The following is a 23,815-nucleotide window of genomic DNA, read 5'->3' as shown; positions in this document are numbered from 1 at the left end:
TTAGCAATCTTTAAAAAGAAAAAGCTCAGGGTGATGAGATTATAAATTCCCATGTTTAGAGTTACTGCTCTAGCAACAACAACAAAAATGTTTCTCTCTGTGGAAGCACAGTAAAGGATCCAGCTCTTTACAACACCTGCTCTCCATTTGTATTCAGAGACAACTAATGAGTAAATCTAGAGGCTCTCTTGGTCTCTACTCACAATCAGGAAACCTTTAGTGTTTTTAAATAAAAAAAACCAACGAAACAAAAAAGCCCAAACCCACCCAACACCACACTCTCCTTGTGCCATGCAAAACAGGAATGCCCATGATTCAAAACATAAGATCAGGACGTACCATAAAAGTTTCAAGCAAAAAATCTGACTCTTCACATGCTCAAAAATGTAAGATTGACTAGAATATGCTTTAGAGACACTGAACAAAAACTGATAAGAAAATCAGGTCTCTCTTCACTCTTAAGAGCATCTACTGCCTGAGTCCATTACAACTGAGGTGTTAACTGGATTATTTCGTTACTATCTTATCTTTATGGAGCTATTGCATAGTAAGATGAAATAATAAGACTGTCAAGATTTGGCTACATTTTTCTTCTTGATCTTACATAATGCTATCGGTTACATCAAAACTATTTGAATGAAATGCTCATTCTAGCAAAGAATCACCCATGCATGTTAAGTAAGTGATACCCCACAGGATGAGAATTTTTGAGAAAAATATATGTTTTAGGTTAGCTCCTAAATTCTTCTGAAAATAAAATATATAAATGCTTTGTCTTATGAAGTCATCTATCCAATCGAAAAGCTGACTCTGGTTTTCACTGATGACTGTTGTGCCAAGACCTAGTCACAGACAAATAACCCACTGGTTAGCTAATGTGCATTCCTATTAATCAATAGGAAAATGGCTTATCTAAAAAGACAACTCGCTAACCTGTGATACCACTCTAATACCCACACACCGCAGCTCATTCAGTATTGGAAAGCTGCTAAGTATCCAAGGACTCCTATCTCATATGGATAAATGTAAGTCATAGGCTGCAGGAACTCCAAGAAGACACAGAACAAGAACAGGCTAGAAAAATGAACCTTTACAACAGCATTACCAGCTGCATGGCACTAATAAAACTAATAATGCTCTTTTGCCCTTCATCAGACCTATGAAAGCAGAGATTCAGTTGTATGAATGGTTTACCCTGCTTGAGCAGGGAGGTTGGACCAGATTACCCACTGTGGTCCCTTCCAACCTTACCATTCTGGGATTCTGTAATGGTCTAAGACAATGCATTTCATGCAGAAAGAGCCTGCAGCACCACATAAAACTGAGCAAACCTAAATCAGACAATGATTACCAAATGATGAGCTTGTCAGAGAGCAGGTATTTAAAAAAAAACCACACTAAAGCACTAAAACACTAAAAGCCACACACAAAACCAAACAAATCCCAAGAAACAACAAAGGGAGCAACTGGTGCCATTTCACCATATCAGTTTGAGATGATAATTTACCATCCTTTGCACTAAAGGTACAGAAGAGTACAGTTCTTTCTAGGTTGTTTCTCATTAACAGAATTTAGCCACAGACAGGACACCCTAAGTGTGATAGTCCAGGATAACTAATCTACCATTACTTTGCTGCTATCAAAAGGTTATTCTTGCTTCCCTCCCATCCCTTTGCATCAGTTGTAACATTCATCTGACCTCCATTTTCACCATAAGCTAATTAATGGAAGCACCAGAAAGACAAACTTCAGCTAGGAAAAAGAAGCCAGAAGAGGCAAGTGACAGCCTGAGGGCAGGAGAATCTCCTGGGTCTTATGCAAAGAGGGAAAGGGAGAAGAACCACATCTACCAGTAGAAGCGAGCTGTTAATACTGATTTTAGCCCCCTCTGTGAAATCCACTCCTTAATGTTAACCTAGGATCTCCTTATATTCAGAAACATGTTTTATTAAATGAAAGATTAAATCAAAGACATAATTGTGCAGCAAAAAGATAAAATGAAGCTTTTAGACTAAGACTCATCTAGAAAAGCACTCTACACTTCAGAAGGCCCTGGAACTGTAACACTGTTAACAGGAAAAATTATTAATGTAAAAATATAAGAACTATTAATCTTCATTTTTTCAAAAAGATGGTTCAACTGGTTACTTAAAACACCAGATATTTTCTGGTATTTTCATAAATATTTTCAAGAAGACAGGGACAACCTGTTCACTAAATGATTTCAGGAAGCTGTGATCCTTAAGTATCCTCCTTGATGAAAAAGAATTTGATTCTTGATGTAAAAAAATAAAATTTATTATTGGGAGACATGGCAGTTTCCACATCTAGCTACTGTCACACAGTGATCAGGGCTTCCTGATGCAAAACATGCATGGTAATCACAAGAATAAGAATTCCAGATTCTCATTCACAGATGAAAACTAAGAAACTTTCTTGAGATACCCATGATTACTCACAGCTTGAGCACATTTTAAACCATCATATAAAGCTGAAGGGTCCAAATAACTAAAACCAGTAGTGCAACTTCACACAGATCTCAAACTCTTCTGCTATAGATTGGCAGGAGTCGGCCACTTAGGCAGGGGGAGGGAGGGGAAAACCAGGGAACACTGTCCAGTGTTCAAGTGTACATAAGGCTACAAATTTCTGATAGCACTGGCATCAGTGGCACACAGACATACAAAACTAACCTGTAAGTAACATAAAATCTGTCATTATCTGAAGATTTAGCTTCGCAAGAGTTCTGATAATCAGCCAGACTGGAACATCTTGCAGCAAAATCTGTCTGTTCACTCCTATACTGAACAAACATGGAAAAGAAAATCCTGATCCACCAGGTACTAACTTCACAAGGAGTTCACACCGCACAGGGGCTCTGCTGCTAGTTCAGAGAAAGCACAGCAATGAAACTCAGTGAGGGTTATCTCACAGAGCTTCAAGTGTCTACATAATTGACATGGATTCTGCTACAGGGGAAATGTATTTTAAAAAGTATATTTTCAGCTGTACAGTGTCAACATGCAAGGCCATCTTTCTAGAAGTCTGAACTAGCTACCTCAAAAACTACAAAGAAATTCAGCCTACCTGGTGGCCTTATTCTTCTTCCCAACAAAAGGAACATGCTCCTGAAAACATTTTTTTTCCTTTTTTTCTTCTTTAAAATAATTTATTTATTACCATCACCCAATGCTTCCCATTATCAGACCACATTCAATGACTTTCAGGAGCTTTCTGATTTGGTCTGAATGTCATAGGCTAGGTAGTTACCTAAAATAGTTCTTCAAAGTCAAAGTAGTTGTAGAAAAAAAAGTCCAAAAAAAATTACATTTTTGCTATCTTTAAAAAAACCATCTGCTCATCTTATAAATTCAGGAAATGTGGACTTTGTGTGGAACACCTTCTGTTATCCTTACAGAAGTTCAGCCACATTTGGTCTAGCTTGGAACTCCTGAAGAAAAAAACTGTTTAGGTTCATTGTCTCAGTAGTCTTTTGAGATTTCATCTGTTAAGGCGTCTGAGGGGTCCCATGGAGCTTTTTCTGGCTTTCACAGCAACCAGTACTGAACTAATGCATATACCCTACTTGTATGAAGTGACTGAGTACTACAACCACAGTTACACATTAGTGTGATGAGTGACATCCCTGTGATGCTCAGAAGTAATAAATCTGTTCAGATACAAGAGAAGCCAAACTTTACCCCAGCATGGATACTTCAACTTCTCTGAAAAACAGTCTTAAAACTGTCAAAGTCACAGTCAAGGGTACTGGTGTTGGTAGGAGTTTGAAGGTATTGCAGAGCTGATGGGACAGGAAAGAAAGAGGAATGAGTGCACCATTCTGGAGCTGACACGTGCCAGGGCTATTCAGAGATTTCCCACCTGGCTTTAAGCCATAAGATCCCCCTCAGCCCCCTAATTAACTCGGGACAATTGTGTTCCCAGGCTCTGAACAGCTTATTGTAGTCCAGAGGTATTTCAAAGAAAAACCCTGCTGAGCACACACACAGTGCAGACAAGTCTCCAGGGAACACTACCAAAAAAAAAAGCCCAACCAAAAACCACCGCCATGTCAAGATCACAAGTTTTCAGAAAGAGAACTGGCTCAATTCTGACCTATTTTCATGTAAAATTAAAACAATACAACTCGGTCAGAGGCTGCCCACTAACAAATTTCAAATAGATGTTCCAGTTCAGAGGTGCACTACAATGTTTCAAAGAAGAGACCGACATAAAAAAATGGCACAATTATTCTAGTTTTGTTTATGAAAACAGAGGAAGAACTTTGGCTGAAAAATTTACACAAAATTAAACTCAAGGCAAAGAAAAGGCATAAAGTATTTCAGTCCAGAAGATCAGAGATCAAGAAAGTTATAAGCAACTGAACATACACCATCTCTTAAAATGTTTCTAACACTTCCTGTTATCTACAGAAGAAACAGATGACAGAGGAACACCAGTGGGAACAACGAGTCATGTCTGAACTCCCATTCTCACTTAAGCAGCAATACATTTCTCTACAGAAGTTTACAGCTGTGCAACAAAATAGGATACTTTGTCAATGATACAGAACCGAACCATTCAAATTGTCCATTATGAGTCTGCAAACTGACAGGTGAACAACTAGACACTCTTGGAGTTATTTGTGTAATGGCCGATGTCAGGTTCAGTGAAATGACAGAGCAGGATGATCCAGCAACACAAATACAAATATTTTGCTTTCTAAAAATTCCCACTATTTGTTTATTCATTAAGATCAGGTAACATTAACACTCTATGCCTTTTTTGTTTTCTCCAGAAAACATTTGAAGGTAAATCTGGGTGACCTTTAAGAGCCTCAGAGATATTACAGTCAACTGGAAAACTTCACAGCCTTGACCTTGTACAATGGCATACTCCATTCTAAGAGTACCAAGTGGAGGCAGTGAACAAGAAAGTGAAACAACATGGACATATACAGAAGACAATATTCTCTAAAGTTAATACTGAAAATAGAGGACTTTTAGGCCCACAGTAAGCAGGAGCTAAAGTCCATAAGGACCAGATGAGATCCCTCAAAGAGTCTGAAGAGGGGGAAAAAACCCCACCTCAACCATAAGAAAATACAATGAACAGGAGAGGTTTTTCCTCACTCTTCTTACTCTCTTCCAAGCGGTCCTGGACATTCTATTTAAATTCAGATGATATATAAATAAAACCCGAAACAGCCATGACCACTAACTCTTTACATCCAGTTGACATTTTTCAACTCTGACTAAAGGCAATTTCAAGCTATCTGAAGTATCATGAGAAGAGCACTACATGTACCCAGCTTAAAAATCGAAATACATTTGAAGACAGCTATACTTGGTACAAAGTTACACCTTTGTCTAAATACTGCTTGGTTGTTGTTGGGATTTTTTTTTTTCAGCTTGTTTGTTTTAAAGAATAGACTATTTCAGTTGGGAGGGAAAACAATGATCATCTAGTCCAAATACCTGACCAATTCAGGGCTGACCAAGTTAAAACACATTGTTAAGGCCACTGTCCAAATGCCTCTGAAATACTGACAGGCTTGGGGCACTGACCACCTCTCTGGGGTGCCTGTTGCAGTGTTTGAAGAAATACTTCCTAATGTCCAGTCCGCACCTGCGCTGGAGCAGCTTTGAACCCTTCCTACACATCCTATCTCTGGGTCCCAGAAGAAAATCTCAGCACCTCCCTCTCCACTTCCCCTCCACAGGGAGCTGTAGAGAGCAATGAGGTCGTCCCTCAGCCTCATTTTCTCCAATCTATATAAGCCTAAAGTTCCTCAGCTGTTCCTCACAGGACATTCCTTCCACCCCTTTCACCAGCTTTGTTGGCCTCCTCTGGACATGTCCAAGGACTTTAACAAGCTCCCTCAACAGACCTGCCCCACAACAGATTTCCATGGTCATATGTCCTTTCTACATGACTAGAGGGGAGAAAGATGTAAAAGCAAAAATAATTATTTTACCAGGCTGGCACTGTGTTACAGCCCAGGGATCACACACAAGTTTGGCATCACAACCACCTGTGGCTGTGCTACTGCTGACACGCTGCAGCTTCACTCCGCAGAGTGCACGCACAGAACCCACCACCCTCACTTTATTATACACTCCTTTGCTGCTGCTGCTCCTCACCCAGATGGCTCAAGTCTATTTTCTTTCTGTTCACTCCCACAAAACAAGCAGAGTGCGTGAGTACACGGTTTACTCCATCTCCTTGATTCCTGCACACATAGGACAGGTATGCTTGTGCAAAGCCTGAGTAGCAATTTTATATATGTTTATTTGAGCCCCAGGCTTAGCTCCTGCATAGAGGCATTTAACTACCTCAAATGCTAAAGTACAATCAATTCCTATTAGAGCTAAATACATGGTTCAACTCCAAAATTAGTAAAAAGATAAAATACACATGCAAAGCCAAATGAGCAGGAAACAAAGACCAGGAGCACTGGATTCAGCTATACTTAAGGGATTTGCAAATGGTGCTGATAGGCCTACCAAGTGAGATTTTGTACATTGTACATTGACATTCTCTTCCTGATTTGGCTTTCATCACTGTCCCAAATTAAAGACCGGAATTTTTTTCTACATAATTGTATCTGTAACACCATAACTCCTGCTATATGCAAATCACACGGGTTTCCAATAGCAAAGACCTGGACTATTTTTCCATGCTAGTAACAAACTCAGCTACATTTGCAAAATGTTTCCCTCTGGATCATTCCTTGTACCAGTACTGTGATGTGTTTATAAAAGAAAAGTGCACCCTGAGCATCAGGAAAACTTACAGTGATTAATGAAACCGCAGAGCTAAACATACTTCAGAAGAGAAGTATCAGCTGAGTACTATCACACGCTATGGAATGACTGAAGTACGTCATCCTGATGCCTCAGAGCACCCCTGTTGCCTCTTCAGCCCCTCCAGGACACTAAAGGAATATGCATAAACTAGCAATGCAGAAGAGAAGAAATTCTGTTAGGTATGTCATCTATGATGCCAGTGTATTCTTAAATCAACAACTGCTAACTTACTGTCCTCTCTGAAGTCAGAATAACTTGAAAAAGGACAGGGTACCGTGCTTTAGAGATGACAGCCTTACAGTTGGCAGGAATCTTGGAGGCAGTAGACTTTAAAAATGCCTCAACATTGACTCGTTTCTAAGAGTGAAAACTAAAAAACTTACAGAGAATTGCTATCTATTTTACAGGTAAGCTGTACCCCAGTAACTTTCTCACTAAATTAAATCAGTTTTACACTTCTTTGGGCCACAGCTCACACTACATCTACAAATTACCTAGGTAACAGAGTTTTGGAAACCTAACTAGCACCTATTCCTATGTTTGCCTTTGGCAGAAAAAAGTTTTTGACTCATTTTTACGTTCAATTAATCCACAGTCACATTCTTCATAGAAAGGCTTCTGGAAAAACTCAACTTGCTGGAAACTGTAACTATAATTACTGACCCTCTTCAAGTCAGCCAAAATTAAATTGCAAAGTATATTTTTTGGCATTAGAGCTATAACTTAATGGTACAAAGAAAAGCAAGTCTATGAGTAACAGAAGAAACCAAGCCCAGCATTTGTGAGAAACTCAGAAAATGAGATACAAGCAGTGAGTGTATGGGGAAAAACTGAGAATGGACCCTGAACGATCTTTTTCTAGATTTGTACTGCATAACAAAAAGGACAAAACTACTGCTTTGTTCATCTTTGTGGTATCAAACTTTTGTCAAAACCATTAACATTAAAAAGGAGGAATATAATTTTATCAAATTTCATAGTAAGAAACAAGTTATGAAGTGTAACTGCACGGCACTTTTGCCTCCTTTCATAACATTATTCATTTTTCTCTACAGTTTTCAGGTTTGATTTACTCACTGCTCTCTGGGACTATGAGGAAAGGAAAACCAAAATTATTAGTGACTCTCTATTTCTCATGAAAATGGAAAACACCATGGCAGGTGTCCCATTAAGAAACTTAAGTGAAATTATATATGCCTCTGTCAATGAAACTGGAAAATCAATATTCTTTTCATTTATTACAGGCTTTAAAACAAGTGCAGGGATGACATATTCCTCCACCGTGCATAGATACACTGTTACTGTGCCATATTAACTTTATTAGCATTGAGACAATTGGCTTATCCTGGTGCAAAACCGACTAATATCTCATATTTGACTAAAGTTTTAAAAATATAGAATTCATGGGCTATGTAGATATTCTGCAGCATTTGTTTTTACTGATACACAGTCAAAATAAGGGAATTATTTGCATAAGTGAAACAAAACGCGATTTTGTAACGTGATAATTCTTAAGCCTTTAAGGAAAGTAATTTCTATCTTAAAAAGCATTTACAAAATAAGCTGAAGATTTGCAGCTAGTCCTATCTATGATACTCCAGGAGAATATTTTCTACCTAAATAAACCGTATTGCTGAAAACAGAGCTGTAACATTCCTACAGAGCTCACTACCAATAAGGATTTCCAAATATCACAAATATAGACAGCCTCAGAAGAAACAACTCATGGTACATTACTGTGCTATTTTTTCCATTCTTAAAATTCTGATCAAAACTAGTCGTGGAAAAAAAAGCTAAAGAGCAGTCACAAAACAAATACAACAGTGATTATCAGATGTGACAAACCAAACACCACAAAGGAAGAAGATTTCAAACTTTCAGGCCACTGAGGAGTTAGCCCCTAGAAGCCAGCTTTTGAACTAGTCCTGAAANGAAGTGACAAACCAAACACCACAAAGGAAGAAGATTTCAAACTTTCAGGCCACTGAGGAGTTAGCCCCTAGAAGCCAGCTTTTGAACTAGTCCTGAAAACAAGTTTAAGTTCAACCAACAAAAAGTCAGTTTTGCCTGAATTATATACAATTCTAGAACAAAATGTTTTTCCAAAACCAGTGCCATATTGAATCTAAGTCCAAATCTTATTCTAAAATACAAGATGACTACTACTTTTTCAGACACTAATTCCTCTACTGGTCTGGACCTTAAGACCCCTAACCCTGTTTATTCTGTTCACAACTGTTTTAGACAAATACCAAAATAGAAGATTTGTTCAATGCAGTGGCCATCAGTCCCCCACATAAGCAACTCTGACCTACAGATGAGTGTAACTACTTGATAGTTTTGAATGTTAGTCACATTCATTCCAACAAAAACCCTGAAAATCCTTTGATAGATGCTTTACTCCCAAAGGAGTTTGAGAGAACAAAACCATGTCATATGCACATAGAGACCAATAGTTCTAATGACAAAATGCTAAATCCTCTAAAAGATGCTTCAAACCCCAAGGAATTTGAGAGAACAAAACCATATCGTCTGCACATGAGAATTGACACAGGTCAAACAGATTCTTGAGGCAAAGCAGCTTTTTCACTTCTTATAGCATAACTGTTTCAGCACTATAAAAATTAAAACTTCTAGCCAATTCCCAGATTTTATCTTTTTAGTTCCAGTAAAGGGAAACAGGAGATTAGCAGGTCAATCTGAAAGAGTCCTTGTATTTATTAAAATATTTTTTGCTAGAATAAAGTTCAATGGGCAGTAAAAATACCTCTGTAATATACACTACGGTATGGATTAACTGAACTTGGAAACATTTTAATTGAGACATGAAAGCCATAGAAGATCTAAGAGAATTTATTTTGGAATTGTTATACTGGAAGACTAATTGCTAAGTTAGCTTTATGAGAAAGAACAAAAAAGGAAATTTTCCTTCTTGAAGAGATTAAGTGAATAGGGATTTAAAAAAAAAAAAACCTAAAAAAAAAAAAAAAAAAAAATATCAGTATTTCTACAATTTTACCAGAGCACATTATGTTAAGCATCCAGTATAAAGGTAGATTTTCTGCAAAAGACCATTTCAAACATTCTCTTCTAAAGAGAACTAAGTTAATGAAAGAAACAATGTCATAACCAAAGATGGGACAGGATCTTGCTAATTGCCAAACCAGGCTATATGCTAATCATGTCAGCAAATACTAACAGGCAGACGACACGCTCCTGAAATACAGTAATGGGATGTAACATAAGAATAGTCCTGACCATCACAGGGTACACCTAATAAAAAGCCTATCTTTGCTGCTCAGCAAAGAATACAATAACATGTGAACTATTTATTAATGCATTCCTGATATTCTCTCCCAAAAGAAAGAAGGTTTGCAATTCAGGGTTTTAAGCCCAGAAATAGTACCTTTGAATTCTCCAAGGTTATTCCATCAGTAATTTTAATCTCACAATTTTAACATAAATTATTACACATGATTTGTCCTACATTGGTAAAGGACCAGAGTTCCTGCTGCCAAATTTCTTGCTTCCATAAATAAGGTGTCCAGATCTTAAGGACAATAAACATAAGAAATTTCTTCAGTGGATAAACCACATATATTTTTGAAGATAAAGCAGGTCTGACAATGAAACTCCAATTTACCATCATTGTGACAATCTGCATTAAGACCTCAATATACTATTAACAAATAAAATTAAAGCAAAATCAAAGCAGATCATGTTTGTTGCCAAAGTTTTAAATAATGTCAAATGTCCAAATGGATTAAGCCACTGGCGAGAACTTGCAGAGATACCCAGGGAGATCTTGGCAGCAGAAACTTTGTTCTCTGTGTTCAAGAGACTTTTCTTACATTAAGAGGGTGGCTAGATGAGACAGACTTAAGAACAAATAAGTCACTGCAGTCTGAAGGGACAACACAACACCACTACCCCATACTCTATTACACATCCCAGTACACTCAGAGTTGGCCTCCCTTAACAACCCATTAACAATTAACCTAGAGGAGAAAAGAAATAAGAACACTGTCGATTAAGACAGGTCAAACAGAAGCTTTATTAACTATGATCAATTCACACCATCTTTTCTGGTTCTCTGCCAAGTGATTGCAGAGACCCATCCTATATACTGTTTCAGAAAAAAGGCAAGGAAAAGCATTCATTTCAATGTTAACAAAGCCAGGTACCCAGCCCTGGGAGGGATGGACTCCTTAAGTCCTCTGCTAAACAACCACAATTCTAAGGAGGACTCAAGCAGTAAAAAACCACAATATGGAGAGACGGTTCTTGGTGGAACGACAGAAGTGGCACACCCACCACCAGGTATGATCCTAGCTCCTAAGAAGAAAGTTGGAAACAACCACAGACTGCTAGCTTTGTGTTAAATGGAATGTTCTTTTCGTAAAGAACCTCTTAGCCAGTCCTCTCAATCTTAACTGTTAAAAATTTTACCACCACAACTGTTCGACAGCTTAAAAATACGTAGTTATTTTCCTCTTCCAAGCCATGAGTAAGACCAACAAATGAAAAATTATATCTACCAAGTCTAAATACTGTAAGACACAACTGAATAGAAAATTTAACTCACTGAACAACTTTTAAATTAAAAAAAATCTATTTTGATAAAATTGCTGGGTTAACTACTCATCCAGTACATCTGAAGTAAGCTACAAACCAGTTTTAAATTCTTCTTGTATATTTAATTGACTTCCACATTCTATCCAAGTGAGATTTAACATATGCTTAAAAAATAGTACTTAATTCACCACTCCCCAACAAAAATGTAAAAATTAAAGACTTAAGAAAACAAAGCATCAACTAAGCAGTGTCTTTAACCAAATCTATAACACAAAGATACAAGTCAACTAAAGATTAAAGATAATTTGCAGACCAAAATTAATTCACTTTATCCATATGCTACTTCAAAAGAATAAGAGATCTCTTAATGCACTAGTGGAATGATTAAAATGCCTCTTTCTTCACAGATGACAAATGCAAAAGCTCCTCTAAAACAAAGTTTAGTAATAGGTACTTCTTTCATAAGCAAATCAGTCAGTAAATCAGGCTCTGCTGCACAGGTCTTACTGCAAACCCAAAAACTCAAGGTATAGAGGCAGTGTATATAGTTAGATATAAAAGCAAATGTACCTAAGCAGACAAAATTCAAGATATCAGAAGTTACAGACATCTCAGAGATGGAAGCCTGGTGTTCAAGTTCTTTTCAAGCAACAAGGTACTTGCAGGTCAGCCCTATTAAACATGTTCATCCTTAGCCAGCCAAGCTCCACGAAGAAAAGCAATCACTACAAGATAAATTTTTGTTATTAAAGGCCAAAAGGTCTAAGACATTATCTAGAATCAGTTTTTATCACAGTCTTGATCGAGCCTAATTCATTCAACTGCAGTCCTTGAGTCTCTACCAGCCTAATGGGAATATTAGGTGGTAAGTGCCAGACATTTTTTATCCCAGAATTACAGTTCTTAATCCTAAGATTGACATTTGGGTCTTGAGCAACAAGGCCCAAGTTATTTCATCTCGGAGCCAGGCTGATTGTTAAATTACTATCAAAATTCATTCTGCTGAAGAAAAATATTATCAGATTTATCACTGCAGAAAAACTGTTTTCTATTGCTTCTACCTTACTTAAGTTTTCACACAATCTTTCAAATTTCACCTCTGTAAACGTACTCCAATCAGAAGTCACTGAAGCACTTACAAACACTGTAAAAGTTTCTGCCTGCGAGAAACTGGTGCTCACCGTGAGTACTGCGATATGTATTGCAATACAACAGCATCTTAAGAATGCTCTGGGCTTCTTCAACAACAATGAAAATATTTGATACAAAAACCTTGACTTTACACAGAGTACTTATGTACTGCACTGAAATTGTTCTTACTCTGCTGCAGCAAAACAAAACCCAAATTCCTGACGACTTTGATTCTTCAGCTGCTGTAAAGACCCAAACTTTCACAAGAAAGGAGAACTGGTTTAAATACTTCAGCTGATAATGCCGAACATAATCAAGGAGTATCCAGCTAGCCATGAACACACCGTATACGGCTACATAAAGAAAATACTTCAGAGTCCTCAAGAAGTATTACTTATCTGGGGCAGCCTCCACCTCCCCCTCCTTATCCCAATCTTTCAAAGATAGGCTTTAAACGTTTTGCAGCTGTCCAACATTAAGGCTGAAGAATTCAACAACCACTGCCGTGTAAAAGCACAGGGTGAAAAGCAACTACCACGTTATCCAAGAATTCAGGATCCATTACACAGCTAGAAGAGGTTCCTGACTGCAAACTTCTTCAGCAAAACCTGGATAAGGTCCTGAGAGCAGACAAACCTGTAAAATTATTCTTTCTTCCTTCCAGATAATTCTTCAAGTGAATTCCTATCATATAAACTAGTGCAGACTATGCATAACTGCATTGAGTTTTAGCCAGCCTCTCTCACAGCCAAAAATATCAACCACCACCACTGCACACATTTTCTTACTGAGATTTTCAGAAGGTCTGCATAATCTTATAACTACAAAGTTAGTGAGCCATTTCATATTTCCTGAAACTAAACTACACATTAGATGATTCACCAATTAGTGTATTCATGGAGCTTTAAAAACCAATCAAAATCTCATTTTTGTTGAAAAATTTAACAGAAATGTCCAGCTGTATGCATGGAGAGAGCATGTGGGCTCTTCTCCTTTATTTAACTTAACTAACAGCTATGTTAGCTGGTGAAAAATATTCAGTGTGTCAAAGTTAATTTATCAAGCTGACAAAGTATAAGGGCTCCAGAAGGTATAGCATACATTTACTAAATTTTAAATACATTTTAACTAGATATAGCTCAAAGATTAAAATAAGCTGTCCAACAACCAAACCACACAAATATGTATCACTTCAGGGCACTTCTTATTTAATGGAGCAATTGCATGTTTGTTTCAAACTCCTGCATAGGTCAACATATCAGAAAAGTTGGTAATCCTTCAGACCCCAAACCCCATAAATCAAAATGCATTTTTTTAAACTAGACAGGTAGCTTTGGAGGACAGACAGGTTGTCAGTACAATGCAGGCCACGATCAGATGGACAGGAGGCACTGCATGTTGCTCAACACAACCAAACCTTGTGCCTTACTGAAGCCTCTAGGCATAAATACCACAACATAAAACTAAGTGCTAATTTCCCCCAGGGTTGAAGAAGCTAGGAAGCATAGCTCTTGGGGGAAAAAAGGCAAGGAAATCAGCCTAAAAGAGACAGCTACTTAAGGATTACTCAGCTAGCCAACCTATTCCAATATTTTGGAGTAAGAATCAGTATTTTAGGAGTTTATGATGGAGCCTTTACATCTTTCATTCTACAAAGTCAGGAATGTACAGTTTAGTAAACAAAAAGGTGTCCTGTTTAGATTTTACATTTCTTTGCACTATTTGTAGCAGTAAATAAAACACCACCACTTTAACTAAATCTTAAGAATAAGCTAAACTTACTGTACGAAAGTTACATGGAGCGATCTGAATCCATGAAGTACCAACCAAAAACTGAGCTATTTTGCAACAGGCTATCACAGGACAAGGTGGTTTGCAACTATTAACAGCAATCATCACTGTTGTTTGATTAGACTAAAACACATCTCTTAACCTAAAACATAATGAATGAGACCAAAAATTGCCTGCTACGCCATCTCGGGTCATTAGTCCATCACGGAACCATGGGAATTGCCACATCTAATTCGATGAACTGTCACTCATCTCTCCAGAACCTTGCTGCAGAGTGACAGGTTTCGCATGTTTCAAAGAAGATTAAAAAAAAGCCCTTTCTGCTAGAACACAGTTGATTTCTAATCCCTTCCATCTGCTCTCTCTTTCTTAGATGTACCTGCCATCATTAAAAGAGCAATAGAAGAGAAATTCTAGATATTCCTCCAAGGACTAACCCAGGCATTTTTCCAGTACTCTCATACATATGAAGTCATGTCAAGCTATTGCCACCCAGCTGCCTGAACTTACTGGCTGGTTTATATTGCTAATGCAATTCCGAAACGAGAGTAGATGGAGGATATTTAGACCAACTAGAAAATCAGAACAGATTTCACCAGCTCAGTCCATCAGGTCTCAAAATTGTTTTGGTTTCTCTTTTTTGCAGTTTGCTTTGGACTAACAAAGAATTCATCCTAGAAGTACAGTTAATTCACTCTGCCATACTTACTCATGTACAAAAATGTAAAGAAATAAACCTCTTCTGACAGAGACTCTATTACTAAGCTATTGCTTTGATACCAGGTCCACTTGAGTATCTTGGTTTACAGATTGACAACTGAATGAAGTAGGAGGTTGCTAACTTGGTAACTTGCCTCCTTTCAAATCTCTCACTGCAGCAAACTCATCAGCTGGGGATATTCAAGGTAACAGGGGTTATGCTTGGGCTGAGAGGTTCATGGCATCTTCAGCAGGAAGCCTTTAATGGCACAAACCTGCATGACAGGAGGTCTTGAGGTGCATGGACCATATTTCAAGATTTCCATGGATGTAACGTTCCCAAACCACACTGGCATTAGCTCCAGTGAAAAAGTGTCTTTGGTTTGCATGGCACTGCCAGGGATCACACCTCACATGATGGGATATGGTACCCCATGTAGCATAAAATTTACAGTTTACAATCAGAAACACTGCAGAAAACTTCAAGAAGCTCTCAAGAGGAGATAGGAGAGGAAAAAAAATGAAAGAGAGAAGTATTCTGTAAATATTCAGGGAATGGAAACATAACTCCTGTACATGCTGCGTTCGTAAGAATAGAAGATCAGATGATACACAACCCTGATGAAATAAACATATCAGAGACAGAAGTGTATTCCATGGGATTAAGCTACTGTGGTTCAGTGCAAGTACTGAAGTACAAAGTTAACAACAGCAGCAGAAATAACTCGATTTACTGCTTCTACAATTCCAAGAATCCATTCATAACTCCGAGTCAGACACTCATAACGACCACTTCCAAACTTTTACGAACGCTCACGGGGGACGCGGCCTGATGCTCAGCGCACCCCCCTCCCCAGAAGGGGTTAACAGGAGCTTTTGCGCCCCAAGGGCTCTTCAGTGGCAATTCTTCCAGCGCGGTTTCCATACGGACAAACGCGCGTGCAAGCCCGCGTGCAAGCACGGCGGGAGACAGCCGGCCACCCCCCCCTCCTGCACAGCCCCACAGTCGCCTCGGGAGCCGACACCGGCTGGGGGCAGGTTGGACACCCCCACCCCAGGGCCCGCGGTGAACGCTCCGGAGGGCGCCGGGACCGAGCGGGGCCGCCCCCACACACCGCCCCCGCCTCCCCGCCCGGGCGCCCTTCTCCGGGCCGCGGGCACCGCCGAGCCCTGCCCGCCCCTTCCCGCGGCTCCCTCGGGCCGGGACACGGCGGCAGCTCCCGCCCGGAGCCGCGGCCTCAGCGGGCGGCGGCAGCGGGGCCGCGGCCGCCTGTGGCCGCCGGGGGGCGAGCAGAGCAGGCGGGTCCCGCCCGCCGCGCCCCGACCGGAGGCAGCACCTACCGCTGCGCCGTCCCGGGGGGGCAGCGGCGCCTCAGCGCCGTCCCGGCGGGGGCAGCGCCTGCAGCATCCCCGGCCCGGGCCCGCCGCCGGTGCCGCTCCCGGAGCGACCGGACCGAGCCCCCTCCCTCCCTCCGCCCAATGGAAAATAGTTCCCCGGGCCCCGGAGCGGAGACACCGGGAGCGACACCTCGCCGGCCAATGAGAGCCGGCCTGGCCCCCCGCGGCGCCAATGGGAGCGGCGGGCCGGAGGGGGCGGGGCGTCACCCAGCCAACCGGGGCGCGGCGCTCGCACTGACCCGCTAGGATGTCTCCGATTGCCTCCATTGACCACCATCTTGGAGTCGGGCGCGATGCCCGGCCTGGGAAGGGGCTCGCCGGGAGGCGGCCATTTTGGGTCCGGGCGGAATCACGTTGGGGGCGGGCGGGGAAAGGGCGGCCGACCGGAGGCCCCGCCCCGCCGGGAGCCGGAATTCCCACGGGACAGTCGGCGTCAGAGCTGCAACGGCGGTAGAAAGATGATTTCTCCAAGCGTAACTCCCGAGGCGGCCGGATGCTGCGCTAAGCGATGGCTCCGAGAGCTGCGCAGGGAGAGACCGCCCCGGCACTGCGTTTGGAGCAGTCAGGAGGCTCCTTGTAGGGTGAAGGGAGCAGCGAGTGCTCACGCATGGACACCCTTGGAGACACGGATGTTGTCGGAAGGGAGTAATTCCCCGTTCCAAACAGTTTCCTCTGCCTTACTCCGTAGCAAATCCATTGCTTGGCTAAAGTACAGGTGAAGTAACATCTGATCCCACCGGCCAAAGGAATCACTCGTTGCTGCACCAGGGCAAAAAGACACCCATTATTCCAAGTAACGGAGCACACTGCAGCTTTCTGTATCTGGCAAACACACACTGGGACACCACAAAGTGGAGGGTGAACAGTTAGATGGGAAAAAATGTCCAGATGTCAATTTGAGAGGGAAGGGACCCTGAGTGGTACCGCACTGGAAGGCTGCAGGAAGCAGGGAATGGCGGACGACAGTTGTCTTTGACATCCTTCTCAGTGACCTTTGAGGAGGAGATGGAGTGTGTTGCTCAGTAAGTTTGCAGGTGATAAAGCAGGAGCACTGGAGGGCAGTGCTGGCATTTAAAGGGATCTAGACTGGTTGGGAGGAATGGCCTTACAGGAAGTCCATGAAACTCAGCAAGGACAAATGCAAGGGGATTCAACAAGTCCAGCACTTGGGAAGGGAGAGCCCTCTGCAACAGTACAGGGTGGGGACTGCTGGACTGGGGAGCAACTTTGCAGGAAAGGATGTGGGGTCTCAGTGGACGACAGGTTGGCCATGAGCCAGCAGTGTATCCTGGCAGCAAAGGAGGCCAAGAGCATCCCAAATCATACCACCAGAAGCACAGCCCATAGGCCAAGGAAAGTGATTATCTGTTTCTGCTCAGCCACATGTGGAATAGTGTGTCCAGTTTTGGGTCCCCAAATGCAACAAAAACCTCAACAAACTAACAGTGGAGACTACCAGGGGAAGGTGCAGTGCTTATCCTGTGAGAAGAGTCTGAGGTAACCAGCATGGTTTACCTTGGAGAAGAGACAACTTCAGCACACAGAACATCCCCTAGCATATACATTACCAGCAAAAATCCCAGAGATGAAATAATACACTGTATAAGCAATTCTGCACCTTGGAAGAGGATGAAAAATATAATGAAACATACATAATTGATGTTAGTTGCATTCAAAGTGATACTGATGAGGCCAATGTGTGAATTTACATTTGTAGAGCAGGGTAGCACTCATGAAGGATTCATGTGCACCCCGCACAAATGCAGCTAAATTGCCACTTGGCAGTCCTACGTAAACAGCACAAGAAAGAATGAGCTAACAAGTAGCAACAATAAGCAAAATAAATACAGAGCCAGCACAGCCAGCATCTAGTCAGCCTTAACAGTTCAACATGGGGAAATGCAAGGTTCTGCACCCGGGCAGCAGCAGCCCCAGGCACCTGCACATGCTGGGAACTGACCCAGCAGCTTTGCAGAGAAGGACCTGAGGGTTCTGGTGGGCACCAAATTGAACATGAGCCAGCAATGTGACCTTGCTGCAGAGAAGGATAACAGTATCCTGGGCTGCATCAGGAAGAGTGTTGCCAGCAGGTCAAGGGACTCTTCCCCTCTACACAGCACTGGTGAGGCCACAGCTGGAGTGTGGTGTCCAGTTCTGGGCCCCCCAGTACATGGAAGATACAGAGCTGTTGGAGAGAGTTCAACAGAGGATTGCTAAAATGATTAGGGGATTGGAGCACCTCTCCTGTGAAGAGAGGCTGGAAGGGATGGGATGTTCCAGCTGTAGAAAAGAAGGAAGAGGATCTTATCAATGTATATAAATACCCGAAGGGAGGATATGAAGAGAATGGAGCCAGGCTTTTTACAGTGGTGTCTGCTGGCAGGACCAGAGGAAATAGGCACAGACTGAAATACAGGATGTTCTGCATGAACATTGGGAAACACTTCTTTATAGCAAGGTGACCTCACAGTGGAACAGGTTACCCAGGGAGATTGTGGAGAATCTCCATATTTGGAGAATATTCCATCTTTGGAGATATTCAAATGCCATCTGGACATGGTCCTGGGCAGCCAGCCCCAGCTGATCCTCATCAGGGTAGGATGGATGAGATGACATCCAGAGTTCCCTTCCAACCTCTACCATTATGTGATTCTCTAACACTTGCTATCACTGTATCACCTGAGAGCTTTTGCATCTAAAGCATCTTATCCTTGTGCTAGTTTTGGCTGGGACGGAGTTAATTTTCTTCATAGTAGCAAGTATGAGGCTGTGTTTTGAATTTATGCTGAAGACAGTGTTCATAATACAGGGACTTTTCATTACTGCTGAGCAGGGCTTACACAGGGTCAAGGTCTTTTCGGCTTCTCACACCACCCCACCAGCGAGGAGGCTGGGGGTGCACAAGGAGCTGGGAGGGGACAGGACAGATGACCCCAACTGACCAAATGGATATTCCATACCTTATGGCATCATGCTCAGCATAAAAGGCAGGGGACCAGAAGGAAGAGGGGAGATATTTAGAGTGATTATGTTGGTCTTCCCAAGTCACTGTTATGTGTGATAGAGTCCTGCTCCCCTGGAGATGGCTGAATGCCTGCCTGCGCAGGGGAAGTAGTGAATTAATGCCTTGTTTTGCTTTGCTTGCACTCAGGGCTTTTGCTTTACCTATTAAACTACGTTTTTCTCAACCTACAAGCTTTCTCACTTTTAACCTTTTGATTCTCTCCCCATCTGACCAGGGGGAGTGGGGCTTAGCTGCTGGCTAGGGTTAAACCACAACAATCTTTTCTGCAGTTATCCAACAGTGACTCCACTTGTATAAAAGTTACATGAGTCAGTTTTAACTATAGGCCATTTCACTTTTTAATTAGCTCTGTAGGAAAATGTAGGATTTTCCTTTCCAGTATGTAGTAAATAATTTTATGCAAAATACCTAAAATCTTCTCAGAAGTATAAGGTTTTAGTAACATAAACCCTTATCATCTCTTCATATTCATAGAGCAAGTCCTCTTGATGTTACCATTTTTGTCAGGATTAAGGTTCAATGACAGTCTTCATCTAATGAAAACACCTGGCATTCTGGCCTGCTACTTGGGCAAAGAACTAGTAACTGGATAGAGGGGAATAATCAACTGCTTTGTTCTTTCTACCATGTTTCATTTTGGGGATTTGATTATAGGACGGAGAAAAGAAAGAAAATAGTCTTGCTACTTGCTATAAACAAGAAGAAAAATTCCTAGTATCAGCAGAGCTAGGCTGGAGCCAGAGCTTAGCAGGATGGAGGCTGTGCAACTGGTAGTTATCATGCCCAGGCTTCACCAGCCTAACCCACACAATTGTGGGATTTACTTTGATTTTGTGAGGGAGCATTGGTGCAAGAGACCAGCACTGAGACCTCATGTGCATGACACTACTTGCTGTGATTTTTCTGCCAGTGTGGACATCTGAAGAGCTCTATGAGTAAGACTGAGAAGGATATGAGAAAGCCATGGGCCTTTGTTGGTGCTCTAGACTATGAGGATGCAATGAGCCTATTGGAAGAAATTGGATCACGTCCTTTCTCAGGATGTGCACCCCCTCTTGAATGAAAATCAATTCGCTTGGAAAATATTTGGGTAATTCCTTCTTTCTTAAGTCATTTCATTTTCCCGATGGAGGGCAATGGTCCATTCATCGTGGTAGGACAAGGGGTCGCTGTGAGGAAACACCACTTGGAAGAAGGTGATCAGAGACTGGAAACTGAGCAGGCTGCTACCTCCCACACTGGCTTGCTTTCATCTTTCAATGTTTATTTCCCAGGCATGCTGCCAGCCTGGGGTGTGTGCTGCCAACAAGCAGCTCAGCACTGCTGGGCATGCCATGCACAGTGCCCTCAGCCTGCCACTCCTGGGGGACACTGCCCACTGTCCTCTCGGCCACCGTGGTTACTTCACCAGCCCCGAGCTGCCACATTAACTGTGTTTCCTTAGCCCAGCTCTGCTGGATCGTTGCTTCCCAGTGTGTCCCTGGCTGATCTGCTTCTGTGTTGAAAATTGTCTGACCCTGGCAACCTCTGCAGCTCTGACCCTGAGCACTTTCTCCCATTCCCTTCTCCAGAGTTTATTCTCTCTCCATTTGATGCTGCCTCCTTACTTCCAGGCTTTTTCCCTTCAGAATGGAACTAGATGACACTCCCCTCTCCTTCAGCCAGGCAGAAAAGAATAATTAGTGATGGAAAATCTAAGATAATAACAAGTTAAGAGAGCTGGAGCAGAACAACAACCACTTTCATTGTCCTGCTGAGGAAATCTTGGTGTCTGTGGATAAATCCTGTCAGCAAACGACACCTTGAAGCAAAAGGCTGATGAGCACTAGATAAACCACAAAGACTTGGGAACAAGGACTTGCAATAGGGACAGAGACCTCTGCAAAGCAAAAGTGGACAATCCTGGGAAAGGTAGAGCAAATACAGAGTCTTGTCTGTGTCTAATCTAACAAACATAATCCCAGCATGGTACAGATTTAGGATTAGGAACAGAGGAACCCCCATCAGCAGGCCAGCCAGCTCCATGTAGTTGGTTTCACCTGCCAAGTACTGCCCTGCTTTGCCTTTGCTGACCTCTGACAGTTTTGCTTGCATGTGAAATCAGCCACAGCACAGTGATCTGGTTGTTCACAAACAGACTCATTGCTAGTTTTGCAGGACCAAAAGTTCTATGTTGCCTAAATGAATAGAAGGCAAGTTAGCACTTAAAAAAACCATGAGAACCTAAGGTATCAGAAGAAAAATGTACTTTGGAAATGTTGACCTGAACATCCAGCAAGCCTGCCCTGTCCAGGGACTGCCCTTCAAAGAAAAGGCAAGGCTGCTAAAATGACTAGATCAAACTGGAAGACATGGGTGCAAATGATTTTAATCTGGGCTAACTGAACATGACTAGAAGTAGAGGGGCGTGAAATAAGGATACCCTGGTGTAATCACTGTGGTGGAGGAAGAGCTCAGAAAGTTACTTGCTTTCTCATTCAATCCTTTGCTTTCCTCTGCCTGCTTGTCTGCAGCTGAGCTGGGGAAAAGACCTACAGCCTTTCTAATTTTTTTCTGAAGCTGAGTCAGTTGGGCAGATGCAATAAGAACATCTATGATGCTCCTTTCTCCATCGTTCCATACCTCGAATAACCATTGACACCAAGGCTGAAACATCACCTTTCTGGTTTGGTTTCAGGTTCCCCACTTTGCACAGGTGTTAATAGTGATTTGTCCTGCCAGAAAAAGGACAGCCAGGCTCCAGGACAGCTTCAGGCAGGCACAACACATGCAGTGATTTTCAAAAGTACTCTGACATGTCCAAGCACCACCCAAGACTGTAGTATGTGGTCTTGATCTTTCTTTTACTGAGTAATACAAAGCAACTGCTAGAACCGGTCCCTAGCCTACCCTCTTTTGCTTACATGTTTGTTCATTAAGTAGCTTCCAATCATCCCAAGAGTCGAGAAGTCTGTTCTTGCAGGTGCAAGGAAGGTATCATTTAAAAATATTTTCCTTTGAAATGGATTTATTTGTGATCTACTCTGGTGCTCTATTACTACTTTATGAACTGACATACTTTTGTTACCAGTAAACAGTAGCTACCATGATCTTAAAATGAAAGAGCCTGGAGGTTTTAAGAGGAAGGTAGACCTTTTGCAGAAAGTCAGTGCTTAGCATTTTCTGAAAACTAGGTCCCTCTTGAAGGTATTTCAAACTGAACATATAAAAGCAAAGAAACCCCAAATCATTAGTTACTTTTGAAAATTTTAGCCAGGAAACATTTTTTTTTAGTGCTGGTTGTGGAGTCATTAATTATCATTGCACAGAATGTAATAACAAACCAGAGCTCCCCAATGGGCAAAAGCAAACCACTTCTTCTCTAGTTCATTTTTCTTTTACAGCAATAATAAAACATATTATTATGAACTTCCCACTATGAATGTTCTCCAAAGCAACTTGATATTAAACCCCAAATCATCTGAATGGATGAGTTTTTACAGATTGTTGCAGCAGGGCAAGCCAGGAATGTTATTAGAGTGGCCTGAGGCACAGTACTGTTCCATGGAAAACAAGGAACAGTTAAAAATTTAAAGTGTTCCAAAATTCAGTTTCTCAAAAGGGATTTGTGACACTGCTGACATTAAAGCTGTTCCTATTCAAGCAGCTATATTCCCGATGAGACCTTTGTTTGTGCCTATTTAGTCTGAAGGATATGGTTTATTTCACCAGGGCAGAATACTAATGTGAACTGCTGGTTCTGTTGTCTGGACTTGTTTCATTTTCCTTCCTTTCTTCAGCAGCAATGCATTTGCATAATTTTTTAGGCTCCAGCAAAAGTATGAAAAGATTGGGTTGAAACCTAGTTAATGCCACCCAAATGCATTCCAGGTTTGTATTTTTGGTGCTCAGTCCCTGTGGCTGCACACTGTACTGCGGGATTGGCAGACCAAACCTTCCGTGATTCCACAAGGAAGACTGTTTTTCAGCACCTGCAATAGCACTTTTCATTGGCAGAATTCACTGCTAGTTAGAAAGAGGTGAAGCAAAATGATGTGTAACTGATGTCTGACACCAGCATCAACAGGGTTGTGTTACGTGGACCAGGGTTTTTGGATATAGGTATGAGCAACCTAAAAGTTGCTTTAAAATATCTCTTTGTTCTCCAGGTCACTTGATTGTCAGCATAATTACAGTATAAACTGAAGCAGCTGAACAATCCCCAAGAATATCTGTGCAGGCTGTATTCTTCTGTGGCAGTGCCTCCTAGGAGGTGGTCTGGGAAACATTCTGGTCGGTGGCTTCACTCCACTTGGAGATTTCCACACTTGCAGCAAAGAAGTTTTGAACTTGTTCCGTGTTTTCAAGATCAGCAATGTAGGATTTAGGTCTTAGATCTCTTGCTCTC

The 23,815-nt window shown here is 41.7% G+C and overlaps 1 protein-coding gene across 3 annotated transcripts in view; it reads right to left on the bottom strand.

The window, feature by feature from the left end:
- Positions 1-23,815, bottom strand: part of SOCS5 (suppressor of cytokine signaling 5) — a 45,529-nt gene that overhangs the window by 15,164 nt on the left and 6,550 nt on the right. The window contains exon 1 of one of the 3 annotated variants that reach the window (XM_017811728.1): positions 16,643-16,660. The exons of 1 other annotated variant lie outside the window; for it this stretch is intronic. The gene's annotated coding sequence lies outside the window, so the exon portion shown is untranslated. Of the gene's footprint in view, positions 1-16,346; positions 16,416-16,642; positions 16,661-23,815 lie in introns of those variants that run through there. One more of the 3 variants, XM_017811726.1, reaches the window with a different exon arrangement.

This window comes from Lepidothrix coronata, unplaced genomic scaffold, assembly GCF_001604755.1.
Source record: "Lepidothrix coronata isolate B3197 unplaced genomic scaffold, Lepidothrix_coronata-1.0 Scaffold33, whole genome shotgun sequence".
In the NCBI taxonomy this organism is placed as follows: domain Eukaryota; kingdom Metazoa; phylum Chordata; class Aves; order Passeriformes; family Pipridae; genus Lepidothrix; species Lepidothrix coronata.
The sequence above is the reverse complement of the archived record's forward strand: the minus strand, read 5'-3'. Positions and strand labels throughout refer to the sequence as shown.